Genomic DNA, 17,755 nt, shown 5'->3' with positions numbered 1-17,755 from the left:
TATTTGAAATTTACTTGATACTTAATGTCAATCATTATTGTATTATGCTGTATATTAAAGATATAAGAGAAATCCTGTTACACCTAGGTTATATCATGGTGAGGGGGAAAGCCTAAATAAACATATTCTACAAACTTATCAAATAAACCCCAGAGACTTGCTTCTCTGGACCCAGAAGTTTCTGAGTTTGAATTCCAGCTCTGTTAGTTACCTTGGACAAATGCCATGGGCCTCCATTTCTTTATCTACCATAAGGAGGTTTAGAGGGTAGCTCCATTACTGGGCAGTTATGGGGGACTAGCTTAAATAATAAGAACACCCAGTCTTACAAACACATCCACGAGATGGGGCCTGAGAAGCAGAAAGGCAAAGTAATTTGCTCAAGATCAGCCACCTAATAAGAGGCAGAGCTGGGATTCGAGCCCCGGCATAGTGACTCCAGTCTCCCTCTCCTGGCCACCATGTTTACTATCTCTTAAGATAAAGGAAGTTTAAAAACTGGCCCAAGCTTGCACCCCGTAACAAGGCACACAGGTGTGGGGTGGGCCAGAAGCCTGGCTCAAGGCTCGGCATGAACTTAGGCAAGCCTCTTGCTTCCTGCCCTTTGGTTGCTCCTGTGTAAACCCAGTGGGTATATGTGGTCTCTAAGGGCTTGTCCAAGTGTTAGCTTGGGTTCAGAGCCATTTCTCACAACCCAGGGGGCCAAGGCGACAGCCTGGCCCAGGAGAGGGTGGCTGGGCAAGGTGGCTGCCAGCCAGCAAGTGAGGGCTGGGGCTGCACTGGCCCCTCTGTTCTGCTTCCTGCTCTGGTCTTCTCTCCCTATTTTCCCATCTTCCTTTAATCTGGTCCATTCCCAAAGTCAAGGAAGAACACTGTGACCAAAAGTGGCCATCTCTGAACTTGGCCTTGGGCCTCCTTCCACGTCGAATCCGTCATTTTTATGACCAATTTCTAGCTCTTTCCTGATCATTTTAAAAGCTTTTATCACATCTGAAAACACTTCCCATATGGCAACAAACTCTCCTAGAAAAAAAAGAGAATAAGTGTTTTGATGAGTTAAGTGTAAATGAATCAAAACCATATGGATTAAATTTCCCCTGAAATACACTCAGCATTAACCATTAAGGACAAATGCTTAGGGACAATATGGACTGCGGGTGGGTGGGGTGGAGAGCTGAGGTCTGACTTGGAACATCCTCTGTGTCCCTTAGCAACAGGGCCATTTGTTCCACAGTGTGCGCACCCCCAAAGTCCCAGACCCCCTAACTCACACTCGGTTTTTAACAGATGAGCCAACAACAAGCTTAGGCTGGAACTTAATGAGGCCTTAGAGGAAAAATTCAACTAACCAAGGGCATCTTATTTTGGCTGCTCTTGCTGCGAGAGGCTCTCTTTGAAAAGTGGCACACTTGTTCAAGGTGGTAAACAACTGTGGGTTGGATGTGGTTTGTCCCTGCTGAAACTCATGGTGAGATTTAACTGCCAGTGCGATGGTACTGGGAGGTGGTGGGGCTATTAAGAGACATGGGTCACAGGGGTTCTACCCTCATGAAGCCATTAATGTAGTTACTGTGATAGCGGGCTACTTATTACAAGGGTAGGTCCCCCTCTGCCCTCTTCTCCCTCTTTTCCACACATAAATCAAGCAAATGGGGCCACTCAATCATGGACTTCCAGCCTCCAGAATGGTGAACTAAGGAAATCTCTTATTATGACCTAGTCTCAGATATTCTGTCGTAGCAACAGAAAATGGACTAAGTCGAGAAAACTTGAGCCAACAGGTTGATTGGTTCATTCATTCAAAGGACATCTATTGAGACTCTGATCTGTGTCAGAAGTTGGGAGACAAAGAAAAATAGAATAAAGAGAGGACAAAGAGTGCCCGCTCTGGAGGGATTCAGGTTCTCTGCCCCTCTACCTCTGAGTTGATGCCATGATGCCATCTTGCTCTGCTGCCACTTCTCGGTGTCTTCTTTGCCCTCAAGACACCAGGGTCTTTGCTGAGAGGCTTGGCTAACTGGCACTATTTATTTTCGCAAGGCCTTGATCAAGGCTGGGAACATACTGGACGACAGATCATCTACACTGGCACCCGCTAACACACTGTTCATCAGACCCCGACCTCTCCCACCAAATCCAAGGCAGCCTCCTGATTGGACATCCCTGGTGTCCTCTTCCAATCCATTCTCCACCCGACCATCAGAATCTGATGATGTCATTCTACTGTTCAGAGAACCAGGGCTCCCAAGTGCGAAATCCAGGCTCCACAGCATGGCAATGGGCCCTCTGCAGGAACAGGGCCCCCTTCCCCCCAAGTCTGTGGTTCATACCTCTCCACTTGACCCCTCGTACCCTAAAAATGCAGAAGTGCCCCTAGCCCCAGGACTCTGCACCCCATGGTCTCTCCTCTCTCTTCTCTTCCTCGTGCAATGTCTCTTCCATCCTTCTTTGACTAATTAACTCAAGTTCTCACATAATGGGTTCTGTGAGGTGCTTCTGAAGATTTTGTTCCACGGAATAAAGGGTTCCGTGGTCAATAGAGTTTTCAAAAGTGTGAAGTTAGAAAAAGCCTAAAGGCTTTGTACCTGCCACAGGACTTCTTAGAGCCTTTACTTGGCTAATGTCTATTGTAGCTAAGACCAAACTTCAAGTGCTCATAGGATCCTACTGGCTTCAAATACTTACTGCTATCTGTTATTTCTTGGGACACAGTTGAGGAAAGTGTCCTAACAACAACTCTCTCCTCAATTTGGAGCAAGAAAAATACTGTCTTCATTCAAAGAACATTTATTGAGTACAGGTTGAGATCCATTATCCAAAAATGCTTGGGACCAAAAGTGCTTCCGATTTTGGAATTTTTCCAAATTTGGAATATTTGCATAAACCCCACAAATTGTACACCCCTAATCTGAAGTGCTTCAAAATCTGGAACTTTTTGCATATCATGTAAGTGCTCCAAGTTTCAGATTTTGGAGCATTTTGAATTTCAGATTTTCAGATTAGGGATATTCCAGCTATATCTAATTTATATCAGAATGAACAGGAATGAGGAGGCAAAGAGGAATGAAATAGAGTCTCTTCCATGGATGAGATCTTTTTTTTTTTTTTTTTTTTTTTTTGGTGAACACACTGTGTTTCTAGATCTTCAAGACCTTAGCGGGAACAATGAGCTATATTTGAAAACTTCTCAGGAAATAGTTTGGGGAATAAAACACATTAGGTAAAATGTGCATGCGGTGGACTTTTTTCATGGTCTAATTTCATTGCCAAGAGCCCAGCCTTCGCCATTGGGAGAATGTGGCTAAACTCACCATCTCCAGCTGGTGGGGAAGTGGGAATGGTCTCTAAGAACCTTCCACAAAGGCTTACCGGTCTTTTCCTACCTTAAACCTTGCCTAATTCTCTCTCTCTCTCTCTCTCTCTCTCTCTCTCTCTCTCTCTCTCTCTCTGTCTGTCTCTCTCTCTCTCTCCCTCCCTCCCTTTTGAAACTGGAAGCATTTTGCTTTTCCAGGTTCAACTCTGCCCAGGAAAGCCTCCAACATCTTTCCAAAAGTATTCCATCGCCTTCTCTAGCTACCACAAGGGAGGAGTGGGGACAACTGGATGGCCCTTGGGTTTCTAAGTGCAATGGGTGATTGTTTCGGGGGAAGAGCAGGGCTGACCTCTGGTAGCTGTCGGGGAATGGTGCTGATTTCTATGGTTAGCATTAAAGTTCACAGATGAACATTCAAAACAAGGGCTGAGGGCTGGGAGCTGCAAGTGTGTAGAGCAGGCTGTGTGGCTCTGGGCACAAGCAGAGCTACATCTGGGAACAGGCAACCAGCATGACACACTGAGTGGGAAGGAGCTTCCACACCTCTGCACATAACCCAAAGACATGCTGGCATCTAAGGATGAGTCACTGGGCCCATCAGAGTCAGGATCCATGGGAGCCAGGACCATTCTTATGTAAACCATTCTGAGCCTTCTGCAAGAGTTTTCATGAAGCAAGGAAATTAGAGAAGAAACAGGCCATGAAGTTCCACACTCTCCTTGAGTGTAGGGACCATCTCTGCTCTGTCCACCGAGACATTTAGTACAGAGCCTGGCCCTTGGATATGTTCCAAAAATATGTCAGCATGGATGAAGGCTAAACGTATTCTCTCAGGGGATGTCCACAAGTACATGGCTCTTTCTTTGAGGGGGCTCATCTTCTACAGTCAGGATGATGAGGCCTTCATGATGAGCACTTCCTACTTTCACCCTTGGAAAACTATGGAGGCCTAGTTTGTTCTCCAGGACATGAGATCTGGGAGACCTGGAACACAAGCCTTTCTTGGGTAGGAGCAAGGGTTCACTCAGCCTGTTTCAATGAGCAGAGAAGGAAGCGAACAGCAGTCAGTCAGCATGTTATGTAGGAAGCAGATCTGGGGACAGGAAGTAAACATCAATTCAAAGAGAACTTCCAAACAGCTGGTGCTGAGGCTGTAGCCTGAGAAAGATGAGGCTTAAGTCGCACTGCCTGCTCACTCAACTACACCTCCACGTACAGCTGAGCTGAGTGGGTAGATGGGTGGTGATCTTTCTGTAACTAAAAATCATCTTCCCCAAAAGGCTTATGGTTGGGAAATTTATGGTTGAAGACGTTAAGGTCTTCAATGAAAAAAAAATTGGGTTTGTAGCAGAGGTGACAGAAGCTTCTCTTAAAGCCATATTTAAAGGAAAATATGTCCAATAACACATTTATTAAAAAAGGATTATTGGAGGTATTTTTTTTTAAATTACATTAAAAAAAACCCTCAAATCCCCAAAACAACAACAAAACGTAAACAATCCAAGTAGAAAATGTGCAAAAGACATCAACAGACACTTCCCCAAAGAGGACAACATGTGGCAAATAAACACTTGAAAGAGGTTCGGCATCATGCGCCAACAAGAAGATGCAAATTGAAACCACAATGAGGTATTACTGACATCTACCAGAATGGCAAAGGTAATACATAGGGACAACCCTAAGTGCTGGAGAAGAGGTAGATGATTCATTCATTGCTGGGGGGAATGGTTTTGCCACTCTGGAAAACAGCTTGGCAGTTTCTTATAAAACTAAACATGCAATCACCATGTGACCCCATATTTGAAATGTGGGGCCTTCACTCCACAAAGATAAAAAGTTACGTTCACACAGAAACCCATACAAAAATGTTCACGGCAACTTTATTCATTAATAACTCCAGATATAGAAAAAAATAAAACCCAGATACTCTTCAATAGGTGACTAGCAAAACAGACTGGAAAATGAAATCATCAGGACTCAAAACAATTTGGATGAATCTCCCAGAATTATACTGAGTGAACAAGGACCATGTCAAAAAAAAAGATTATATTTTATGTGATTCCATTTACATAACATTCTAGAATTTATGGAAATGGGCACTAGACTAGTGGTAGATGAGGGTTTGCAACAGGGAGTGGGGACAACAGGGAGATGTTTAGGGTCATAGAAAGGAAACGAGGGGTCCTGCAGTGACAGAGCTGTCCTCTGACTGGTAGTGACAACATGGATCTGCATGTATGAGGATATTGTACGGAACTGGACACGCCCACCTTTCCACATGGTAGGAACATCTGTGGCTAGCTTTAGCACCAAGGTCACAGAAATGACAGCCCAGTGCCAAAGGCAGAATAAGATTTCTCCACACCAGCTGGTGACCCTGCTTGACTGTATGGGAAGAAAGGACACCTATGAGACCCCCCCTTTTGTCTTCTTAGGGTAGCTAGCAAAGCAACAGGGTGCTTCCTACATGAAGAAGCAGTTTCAATTTGAAGCTGCAGAGGTTTAGCATTCTGAGGAGTGGGTTGTGTTATGAAGCGGGTACATCGGAGCAAATCTAAACCATCATTTTTCATTTTTTTTCCAAGGAGAAGAATGGCAGGGGAGAAATGACTGAACCAAACTAGTGACAACCTGAGGACTGAGGGCCGAGGTCCTCTAGGCCCTATGTGACCCAGAAGCTCACTCTACCAACAAACAATGGCCCAACCATACATAAAAATAGAACTTTGACCCATAACCTGACTTTTTATCTACAGTAAACAACCCAGGAAGCCAGAATCCTGCAAAAAAGATAACTTCTGACTCATCAAAGAAAATCACCCTGAACTGTAGTCCTTTCTGAACATCTGCTATAAATCAGACTTGCAGGAAGCTGGACTGCCATCTCTCGTGACAACCCAGGAAAACTCAACAGTAACTTCCCTAACAAAGGCCCCCAAATGGCCAGGACTTGATTAATAGCTGACAGCTTCCTGAATTGTCAATACTTCCAGCTTAGGGACAACCAGAGAAAGCCAGATATGGTGGGTGCGTAACCAGCTGGATGAGATGCCTGCTTCTGGCCAGCAGGCCCCACCTGGGCCACCCGAGGCCCTCTTTCCTTCACAATAAAGCTTGCCCTTCTCTACCTGTCTTTGCGCCTCTGCCAAACACAAATGACAGTGGCTCACTCCTTTGCTATGATAAGCTCAGAACAAATAGCTCTTATTTCCACATATCTTTTTAGAACTTTATGGAATAAATAATTTCAGGCAACTAATGGAATTACCTTCTCTCCCAATTCCATCTCCTACCACGTCCATCAGCAAAAGGGTGACTAATGGCTGGTCCCCCCTTTTGCCTGTGAAGAAGATTCCCCTGCAGGCTCGGCTCCTGGCAGGCGCCATGATGGTTTTCTCAAGGTCGAGAGCATGCCCGACAGCATCAGGGCCCCCAGTAGGGCTTGACTGGTGGTTTGTGGCTGGTGTCTATTCTGATTGCTCTGTGCCCTTCTTGATCTAGGAGTGCCTATGCTAAATATTGGTAAATACTTTGGGTATTCTCCCCCAACACCAGGTTAAATTGCTGCTGTCCACCTGACCTCGTTCTGCACCATGTTTCCCACTGAAGACCCCCTCTGAGGATGAAGTGCTGCGGGCTGCCTCTAATCTCAGCACTAACTAGCAGGGCAAGCCACATCCCCTCCTTGGCCTTCTCTGCTGTTGTATAGAAAGACTGGATTAAATAACATCTGAAGTCCCTCCTCTACCTGACACTCTCAGTGGTCTATCCAAAGTCTCCTGGTCCTCAAGCATGTTGGACATTATATAGGTCTCTGAAGGACCGTTCCTAACTTCCCTTTTGGAGAAGGAGGACACATCAAGCCAGTGTGTCCCCTCTGCCTGGCTGAACAGAGACAAACCTTGGCAGAATCAAGTTCCTGCGATGCACATTAGCTCTGTTGTTCCAAGAGGAGCCACCACGCCCTTCGTTATAATTCACAGCTCACTGATTCGCTTCCCCTGGGGACATGTTTTTAAAATTGAATGAATCCAGAGTTCACATATGTCGCTTGAGTATGACATTGTTAATACCTTCCTACTTGCTCCCTGACTGCCCACCCACTGCCCCCCCTCAATCACACGCTCTCATTGAGCATCATTAGAAACAAAACAAAATCCTCACGCCCACTCCAAGGCCTAAGTCCTGCAGAGCCAGAGCAGAGGAGAGGTTGTCTCCTCTAAGGTTCAGAAATAAAATGACTTTCTCCTTTCAGTGGCTGTTCCCTGATGTGACTCTGTGATCAGTATCAAATGCCCAGTAGCAAGGATTTCTGTAGAGCCTTCTCAGCTAAAATAGATTTAACCTGCTCGATGCTCTTTGTGAGGGAACAATGGGTGTAACAATAAGGAGCTGCTATATTGTTCATGCATGAATAGTCGGGATTCTAGATGTTTGCTGTTGGGCCCTGTAGATTACCTGCAAAGAATGTCCGGCACCCTCTGTTGAGAAAGGTTATGCGACATGCAAGCCGTCCAAGCCATTTGATGGTAATGAATCAACAGGGGCCTGCAATTAATGAAGTCTTATTTCAAAATGGTAGGGAGTCACCTTTTGAAATGAGGTCTGTTTTCTCCTCCAGCCTAATTGTGCAGCCCAGGGTGTCTCCAACTTGAATGGGTCATCTTTGTATGTGAGCGGGGATTGGGGGTTGGCAAGCAGGGACAGAGGGTGGCAAGCAAGATTTCTTTGGAGGTTTACTTGGGCTAGCTCCCGGGGAAATGAAACCCATATGCTTGAGTTAGCATGTGGCTCAGAACCAGGCAAGCCACACGGGCAGGCCGGAAGAGCAATGGCGACTGCTGAGTTTTCCAGCCCAATGTTCAGGTGGGAAAAATCTTGATCTTTGGGGATACCCACCATGTGGCTGCACCATGTGTGAGAAATCATGAATAATGCAGTGTGGTGCCAGTGCAGAGGCTGGGGGCAAAACAGGCTTCATGAGCCAGGCAGGTTGGCATACCTGTAATCCCAGGTATTTGGGAGGCTGAGGCAGGAGGATCATGAGTTTGAGGTCAGCCTGGGCAACACAGTGAGACCCTTGTCTCAAAATAAATAAACAATTTTTTTAGGGGAAAAAAAAGAAGCTTTGTATCCAGCACATCTGAAAACCTGTCATTCATCATCATTAACTAGCAGAATGACTTCTGTAGACTTGTCAGCCTTCCCCAGCACACTTGACCCTCCACTGAACAGGAGTATCATCACTTCCCTGAATGGTTCTTGCAAGGAAAATATGTCCCCCTCCTTGGTACTCAATAAATGTATTTGGTAGATGTTGCTAGTTTACCAATATCTCTCCTTTCCTTCTTCCTTACCAATAGATTCCCCCAATTTTTTTTCAGGACAGCAAGAGTAACTGAATTTCCCACTGTCCCTTGTAGTCTAGGTGACCATACAACATTGTTGTGGTCAGTTAAAAGTGGACGTTTGCTGGGTAGACCTTTTTGGAAAGCTGCTATTCCTTGATTTAAAGACAAAGGCAGACTTCACAACACTTTTTTCTTTTCCCTGTCCTCTTCTTCCTTCCTGGAATGTAGATATTAGGCTTGGAAGCCTGCTATCCACCATTTTGCCTCCACAAGGACAAACTCTGCAGGTACTAAGGCAAGTGGGGTAGAAGGACAGAGGGAGCCAGCACAGCTGTCCTCTGTTGCCTGTCTTGGGACCCCTTGTTGGGTGAGAACAATATATCCCCATGTGTCGAAGTCACAGCTACTGAAGTTTTCTGTTATATGCAGCCAAGCACAATCTCCAAAGGCTACCTGGGGATTGTTATTTCTTCAGACCAGCAAAACAAGCCCTTGATAAGCTCCTTGGAGAACAAATCAGATTTGGGGGAGGAATACACTGGAAGATCTGTCAGGTCTCTGGTTCTTCAGGACTTTCCCCTTTACCTGCCAACCCCTGAACCAGAGTTTTTATTTACCTGGGCTTTCTTGCTTTTTATTTACCAGGGCTTCCAGGAAAATTGAGTTAAATTAAGGGAGATCAGAGGCAAAGATAGCCTGGCACTATATAAATACCTGTCTACATCACAGAAGGCACTGGAGGTAATCAACCCAAGAACAAAGGCAGTACCGCATTGAAGAAGCTGCCTGCTAGAGCTGACCGCAGCAGCCCTGCCCAGCCAGGGAACTAAAGATGGGAACCGTCGGGCCCCAAATAATAATGGCCATAAAATTTAAAAGGCTTCTTCCCTACTGAAGAAACCTTTGCTGAGTTCATCCTGGAGAAATAGCCAAGAGACTTCTCATGGGAACTTGGGAGAAGTTCAGGCCTCTCGGCTAAGGCTGCAAAGGGGCACTAGACCCCGTGGGAGAGCGGGGTGGGAGCTTCCTCCTGACCTCTGAAGGTCAAACGACTGACCCCACAGCTCTGGGCAGTGTGGCTTAGAGGCTGTCTCTCCAGGAGGATGGTGGAGTAAAAGTGAGTCACAAATGAGCTAATCACCATTAATGTGTCGGCTGAAACTGCCAGTCTGACATCCCTCCTAATGGCTGACAAATGTCAGGGTGAGTCGTGTGCTTTTTATTGTTAATTGAATTGGTTAATTAGGTCCCAGAGGCCTAGCTGCTAATTATGAGCTACAGCCGAATATGAGCTTAAAAAAAAAAAAAAAAAAAGATGCAAGGAAGTTAAAACAAAAGAGAAAAACACACACTCACACCCAAACACACACACAGACACACCCTGACTCCTTTGTGTTCTTTACAATCTGTACTGTTACCTTCTCTTAATTTCTGACCTGCCACATGTTACTACCTTCTTGATGTGTTCAAAAAATTTTTTTAAAAGGCAAGAAAAACTCCAATTCTGCCTTTTTCCGCGAGGAGCATCTGCTCAGGCAGAGCCTCGTTCATTAGTTTCCTGCCAATTAGCAAGGAAAAAAAAAAGGTAGAAGCGGGGGGGGGGGGGGGACATCCAGATTTGCAGCCCCAACGTGTCTCCTTGTGAAGATGGCATGTTCAAAAGCGATCCAGTCCCTCCTGTTTGGATGAAGAGGCAGTAACCGTCTATCTCACCCAGCCGTGACTTACTGATGTCCATGAAAACTTTCCCGGAATTCTGTAGAACAGAACCCAGGCCCAGGCAAAAAGCCCCAGAACAGTCTCCACTGACCCGTTGAGGAATAACCTGCCACCAAGGCAAGGGATGTGACTTGTAGCTCATGGAGGACTCTGGAAACTTAGAGTTGGATGGGAGTGACTCCAGGAAGGATCTCCCAACAGTCAGCCACGTGTGACTGGCATTGTCTTTCCCGAGTTCCCCAGTCCAGTTACGGAAGAGCACCGAGGGGACGCCAATCTTCCAACCTCCTCCTCCTCTTCACACTGCCCCTGCCGTCTGGCAAACCCCAAATATCGGACAAACCAGTCGACACACGGGTTGGGGGGAGGCAGGATGGGCGGGGATGAGTGGGGAAACTGAGGTAGCAGGGAGGGAAAGGAGGAGACTCAAAAGACCTTTGTGGAAAAGTCTGGAGTGACATTGTTTAAGGTAAAGCCATGCTGGCCTCAGTAGGCCCCACAGAGCCCTGCTCTGGAAGGGTCTGGGGTTCTGAAAACATGTGGTTAGAAGCTCATGGACTTGAGGAATGTGTGTGACCCAGACTCAGCTGCAGCCATCTCCCCTGATGTATTTAGGCTGGACTTGACTCACTCTTCCAAAGCTGCAGTCTGCCCTCCCAGCTAAACTGTGGAGCCAGAGCCCCCCTCTTGGTTCCTCCCAATTCCCAGCCCTGCGCCTCATGAAAGCCTGTGGATCTGCTCCTGGGGGAAGCTTCTCTGATCACAGCAGTGCCATGTTCCAGCACACTCAGGCAGGGCAGGGTGGGGGCCTTGTGGGGCCCTACCTCCATCACCCCAGCACCTTCCTCAGTCCTTCGAAGACCTAGACGACCTTTTCACCTCGCCCAACTTCTGTCTAATAATTAATCACTGAGATAGGTGCAATCGAAAGAAAAGCTGCACACTATGCAGAAATTCCACCCGAGTCTCTGAATGTCTCTGGCAGGTGTGTGTGTATGTGCCCAGTCAGCGTTAATACCAGTGACCATTTGTGTTCATCTTGAGCAGAGCACCTCGGGAGGGTCTTCAGGAGATCACGGTAACAATCCATGGAGTGAGAGCCGGCAAGGCTGATTGTGTGCTGAAGGAGACCCAGGACAGAGGGAGATGGTGTAGCACACTGGTCAAGAGTGTGACTCTGTATCCTGATGACCAGGGCCCAAGTCCTGGCCTTGCCACCTGCTTGCTGTGCAACCTCAGACCAGTTTTCTAGGAAATGCCCGGAACAAGACTATTGTCCTCCTGGCGCAGATGCTGAGAGGACAGATGGTGAGGCACATGCATGTAGAGCACGGTGTCTGCAGCACCCAGTGCCCAGAAGCCTGTAGCTGCTTTACTCTCTCAGTCTTTGAAAATATGCAGTCCACAGGAGCATGAGCTACACCAGCATCCTTCACTTGTGGACCTCAGTGACACTTAAATCATTCTCAAGTTTCTTTTACTCATTTGTTGGAGTGGCTTTTGCTCTGACTTTTAAGCCCAAAGAGATGATTCTCTTTAGATTTTATACTGGGCACTGCTCTGCCCCCTGGATGCTCACAGAAGACTCAAAAAGGGAGATGTGGGCGGGGGGGGGGGGGAGATGGTTACCATGGTGATAAAACAATATCATTTGGAGTTGAATGATAGGTGCCCCTCATTCCACTCTTCCCAACTAGTGCTGCCACAGAATCCCTCCTTCCTCCAGGAGGAAGGAGCTGCCTCATGTGTCTTCTGGGGCAAGAGTGGCAACTCAGGCTTAGTTTGCTAAAGCAGGGGCTTCAGGGACTCTTGGGGGCGGGGGTCCCTGTTCTTTTCTGGTAAAGAAACTCCACAATTAATCCCCATTTTTTTTTTCTGTTCCATCATCTGTAGGAAAGGAAGATCATTTGGCTACACTGGAATTCAAGGTGACCAGTTGTCCCAGCTTGCCTGGGACCAAAGGAGCTTGGGACATGGGACTTTGAGTTCTCAAAGAAGGAAACTCCCAAATTGTGATGGGTCAGTCACCCTCCTGGAAGACAACATTTTCAGATTATTTAGAATAGTCATTGTATTTGGGGGAGGTACTAGCCCCCAACCACCCCAAAAGTTAACCAACTCAGTAAAAACCTGGGGCCTCTCTACATCAACAGATGCTAAATGCATATGTGCGGCTCAGGGGACTCTTTTTGCAAAAGTCGTAGAAACACAATTTCCTAGTCACTCAGAACCTGGGCCATGGCATTTGCTGCTTTGGAAACTGGACTCCTTCATGGGAACTTGGGAAAATGAAGTCCTGGATGGACTAAGCTGCTTCCCACAAATTACATTATGGTACAGAGAGGGGCCGAGGAGGAGATGCTCAGGAGTCAACAAAACAAAAACGAAACCCCAGAGGAGCCTCTTGGATGTTACCATGCGGAGGAGACACCCCCAACACACTCCCCACACCCCACACCCCTGCTGCCAGGTCCTGGAAACTTGCTCTCCCCAGCCCAGGTTGATCTGTCCACACTGATTTGAGAGAAGCCTCAGATTTACAAAGAATTTGCAAAAAGATTTACAAAAAAAGAAGGGGCTCACATTTCTCACAGTAAGAAAGGGAGACAACCAAAATTAGGGGAAGAGAGCTCACAGGCATTGGGCACCCAAAACTCACCAGCTCCATTTAGCCCTAGAGGATCTACAGAGGTCACTGTTAGGATCCATATTCAGTGGCTGCAGGAACCAGGGCCCAGGAGGGAAAGTAACCTTCCCAAGATTGCTTTAGTTGAGAAGTGCCAAACCTGGGACCTCTAAATAATAATGATGAGAATAATAACTTAATTAAAATAGCCATGATAATGGAGCAGCAGTTACTATATATTAAGTATTTCTTAGGTTTGGATGCCAGAATATATTCTTTATGTTTAATTCCATTTAATCCTCAGTCTTCTACTAAACCCATTTAACACAGAGACAAATTGAGGCTCAGCAAGATCCTGCAAGGTACTGGAGAACACCCAACTAGAAAGGGGCAGAACTAGGATTCGAACCTCCAACGATTTGCTCTGCAAGCTAAACTTTCCCATAACCCACTTGGTCCTCCCCAGCTTACATTTCACCACTGAGTTTTCATATTTTCTAGATGTAAAAAGGGAGGCCAAGGAATGTTCTGCCCCAAATATACAGCTTTTAAGAGTGGGTCTTGGTAGAAAACAGACTCCAACTCAAGCATCCTAAGAGAACCCTGGTTCTGTTGTCCACTGGAAAAAAAAAAATACATTCTTCCAAAATGGTGGCTTTCTCCTCTTACCCCAAAGTAAACCTCTTAAATCACCAGATCAACCCTGTAGCGCCTCACTGAGGGACTCGGGATGGGGAAGAAGATGGTCACAATAGAAGCAATAACAAGAGAGCCGGAGCTTCAGCCAAGAGCAGCCTCCTCCCCCAGCCACTCAGAAAGGCCTGGATCTTGCCTGTGCACGGAATATTGACCTGGTGGTATTGACACGCCACCTGCCAAGCTGCCTCCCCTTATCGATAACCAATGGTGGTGCCTAAAGTTCAAACACGGTTGGGCGGCTTTCATGTTTGTAAACAGTATTGATGTGCATAAATCAGGGCCCATCAGACTGCAGGATTAAACAAGGATGGAGGCAGAACATTTGGTGATTCCATCCGGAAGCACCTAATTAAAATCAGAGCTGAGAATGAAGCTGTAAATGGTCGCCAATTAATATAAAAGCCTTCCGATCCCGGGCACCCCAGCACCCCAACCTGGGCTTTCCAATGCTTGTGGCCAATGATGCTGCCTTCTTCCTCTTAGGATAAAATGGGGTCCAATACTGCCTTTGCTTACCCCTGGCAGAGCCTCTCAGGCCAGTGACCCCCAGTCTGTCCAGAAGGGAAGTCGTGTCTGAGAAGGCTGGGTGGGCTGTGGGAGAAGGCAGGCTTCCGACACCTCCACTTAGACCAGAATATTCTGATGGAGCCTAGAAAGCAAATGCTTCAAGTTTTAATAGGAGGGGGAAGAAACAACAATAACAACAACAAAAAAAAAAACACTGAACATATTATTAATGTGGGAAATCGCAATTCCTCCTAAACTCCAAGAGGGTCAATTCAAGGACAAGGTTGGGCTCAGGGAAGGACAAGGCTGTATCTTGTCCTCATTACTCATTAATTTGAAAAAGTGTTTTTACACTATGATGGCTCAACACCAAACTGTCCAAACTTATCCTGACTCAAATTAGCCCTGTCCAAAGGTCCCATCGCACTGCTGGGGCCACCCAGGTATGAGAGGGTGGCAGATGGCTGCAGTTCACCTAAAGAAAGACTTGTCCAGCTGATGACTCAAGGAGGTGTCGTAAGAGCTGCCCAGTAGGGAGATAAGTCATGTTTTCTTGGTGCCCTGCTTTCTGCCTTTCTCTATCTTTAGCCTGGCTTTGTTGAAAGTCAATAAAAATAGTGGCCAGCATGTATTTAGCACTTGCTGTGTGCCAAGCACCACCTTTAGCACTTTGCATACCTTAGCTCATTTGACTTTCATAAAAACCCCAAGAAAATGGAGACATGAGTATATTAGGTTATCACTACAGCAACTTTGTTTTCCCAAGAAGTCTTGGAGGGAACATAAACAGTGCTAGTCCCAGGTTTGACATGAATAGCAGAGCCTGGAGGGGTAATGGTTCCCTGAAAGTCGGCATTGACCAGCGAGCAGGGAGCCCTCTTTGGAGCACAAACATGCCCTACTCTTGAAGAGATAGGGTGGCCTGTTTTTGCTCCCACCATCTTTCTACTATCATCGTTTTTACCCATAATCAGCCATGACCCACCGTCTTGCAAAAGCATTTTTATTGGCCTTGGAAAAAGATGACATTGCACTGTCATGAAGAACAATGAGATTAAGTACCTGAAAGAGAAAAATCTATAAAAATACATCAATCTATTATTCTAATTGGAGAATATTTTCCCCAAGACAGACCCTGCGGCCTCTCTTTCCTTAGCTGGCCCCAACAAAGGTCCTCCAGTTTGAGCTGCGCTGTGTCAATGACCTAGGGTGCTGGGAACCAGGGAGCCCGGAGTGTGTGAGGGAGCAGGATCATGTTCCTGGCTTTAGCTTAGCGCCAGGACTGGAATGCTTAGCTCATGTGGTTTTTTTTTTTTTTTTCAAGATTAATCATAAGTTACAACAAGCTGCTCTCCCTTTGGGTTTTTCATTTGCATCATTTTCTCTCCCAGAGGGTTGAAGGAAGAAAAAATATCCGCTGCACAACTTTGGAAATTAGTTGCTTGTCACTCACTCTTTTGGAGTAGGATTTGGAGCTCAGGCCTATGCACCAGAGCCCTGGACTGGCTCCCTAGTAAGCATGAGATATTCAGCTGGAAAGGACCCTGATCCAAAGCACTTACAGCGAGGACAGCCACTGTGGGCAGCTCTGCGGTAACCCGAGCCCCTCGCTTCTGAGGGACATCATTTATCTGCAGGTCCCCAGACACCTTCAAATCCAGACATTTAGCCCTCCATATGTATTTGAGGATCAGGAATAGGTCAGCCTGCCCTGTTCTCTACAGAAAAGAAAGGGCGGGGTTGTACCTTGAGAAGGGACCGTTCAGGAATTCAGGGTCCTTGGTAGTCCAAGGGGAACAGCTAATGAGACATGGACCTTGCTAGAAGTTGTTGATCATCTTTCCGAAGGGTAGCCCATTGTCCAGTCACACAGACCAGAAGAGTGAGCCCACACTGGTTGGAATCAGCGTCCACAGGAGCAGAATTGGGGCGTGGGACATGCTGCCAATTGTGCCATGCAATCAGTCTGAAGGAGGATCCCAGCCAGAAGCTGAGGTCAGCAGATCAACAGTCCAGGAAGCCAGGCTAACATTCCAGGCTCCACACCCAGAGTGGTGGGAACACGGGAATAAAGATCGGGATGGTGGACAGGAGCTGTGCCACGTGGAAGGAACACACATGGTGAGGTCAGGCCAAGACTGAGGTCCTCTTGGCAACACCATCACGCAGACCCCACGTTCCTACGGTCAGGCGCTGCCACATTCTGCCTGACTCGGGAGCAGGGCTCATACCAGGGTCCACGAGACACAGATCCACTTGGATGCTCCTGCCCTGCCACAACTGAGTGGCCCACTACCCGGGTTGTGACTGAAGTGTCACCACTGGTTGATGACATGAATCAGAGCTTGACCAACAACGAAACAGCTTCAGGAAGCATATGCTCAGCTTTGAAGTCAGAGGATGATCTATTTCCTTCGCATAAGCCAACAGGTCTAGAAATCTACTCATGACTGTATTTTTTTGTTGTTGTCTAGTTGACTTCCCTCACTCCAACAGAGAATCCTTCCTCCAAAAGCTGTAACAGTTCCTGATTGTCAAAAAATAAAAGCATTTAATGTTAGCCTGTTGATAATAGAAGATCTTCCATGAGCTGGCCCCAATCCACCTTCCAGTATCTCCAACCGTACACAAGAGCTATAGCAGGGCACTTGCCAGTCCTCAGACACACTAGGCAGGGCCGCCTTTCGATCTCACTAATGCCACTCTTCCTTCCCACTCCCATTTTTTTAAAATATTTTTTTAGTTGTAAATGCACACAATATCTTTTTACATATTTATTTTTATGCGGTGCTGAGGATTGAACCCAGTGCCTCACACAGGTGAGGCAAGTGCTCTATCACTGAGCGACAGCCCCAGCCCCCTACTCCCATTTTTAATTTACCAGATTCTTCTAGACTATATGTTACCACTTCCAGGACCTTAAGAAATTGAGAGCTATGTTAGTTTTCAAGGGCTGCCATGACAAAGTGCCACAAAGTTGGGTGACCTACGTGACAGAAATAAATCTCTCATGCTTCCAGAGCCTAGACATCTGAAATCAAGGTGTGGGTAGGATTGGTTCTTCCTGAGAACTGTGAGGAAGAGATGGTTCCCAGGCTCTCTCCTTGGATTATAGGCGACCATCTTCAAGTTCATGTGGTGTGGCCGCCATATGTCTCTGTTCCAATTTCCCCTTTTTTAGTAAGCATGACTGTCTTCCTGTTTGGGGCCTGCTGTTATTACCTCATTTTAACCTCTGTAAAAACCCTGTCTCCAAATAAGGTCACATTCTGAGGTGCTGGCGATTAGGACCTCCAAGTGTGAATTTGGTGGGGAGGGGGACACAATTCAACTCACAACGAGAGGCATGGACTGTTAAAGCCGAAGGAGGCCTAATGGACACTCCAGCCCAATCCACTCTTACACATGTAGGGAAACTGAGGCTGGGAGAGGCAAGGTTGAGTTCTGGGTGGAAACAGAACTCAGGGTTAAGGACCTTGTATCACATTATCCTGACACTCTCTGACATCTACTGGCTTCATTTCTGCTATTTTCTAGGTG

This window comes from Spermophilus citellus (genome assembly GCF_964194105.1).
Source record: "Spermophilus citellus genome assembly, chromosome: 15".
In the NCBI taxonomy this organism is placed as follows: Eukaryota; Metazoa; Chordata; class Mammalia; order Rodentia; family Sciuridae; genus Spermophilus; species Spermophilus citellus.
This window is presented reverse-complemented; position numbering follows the sequence as displayed.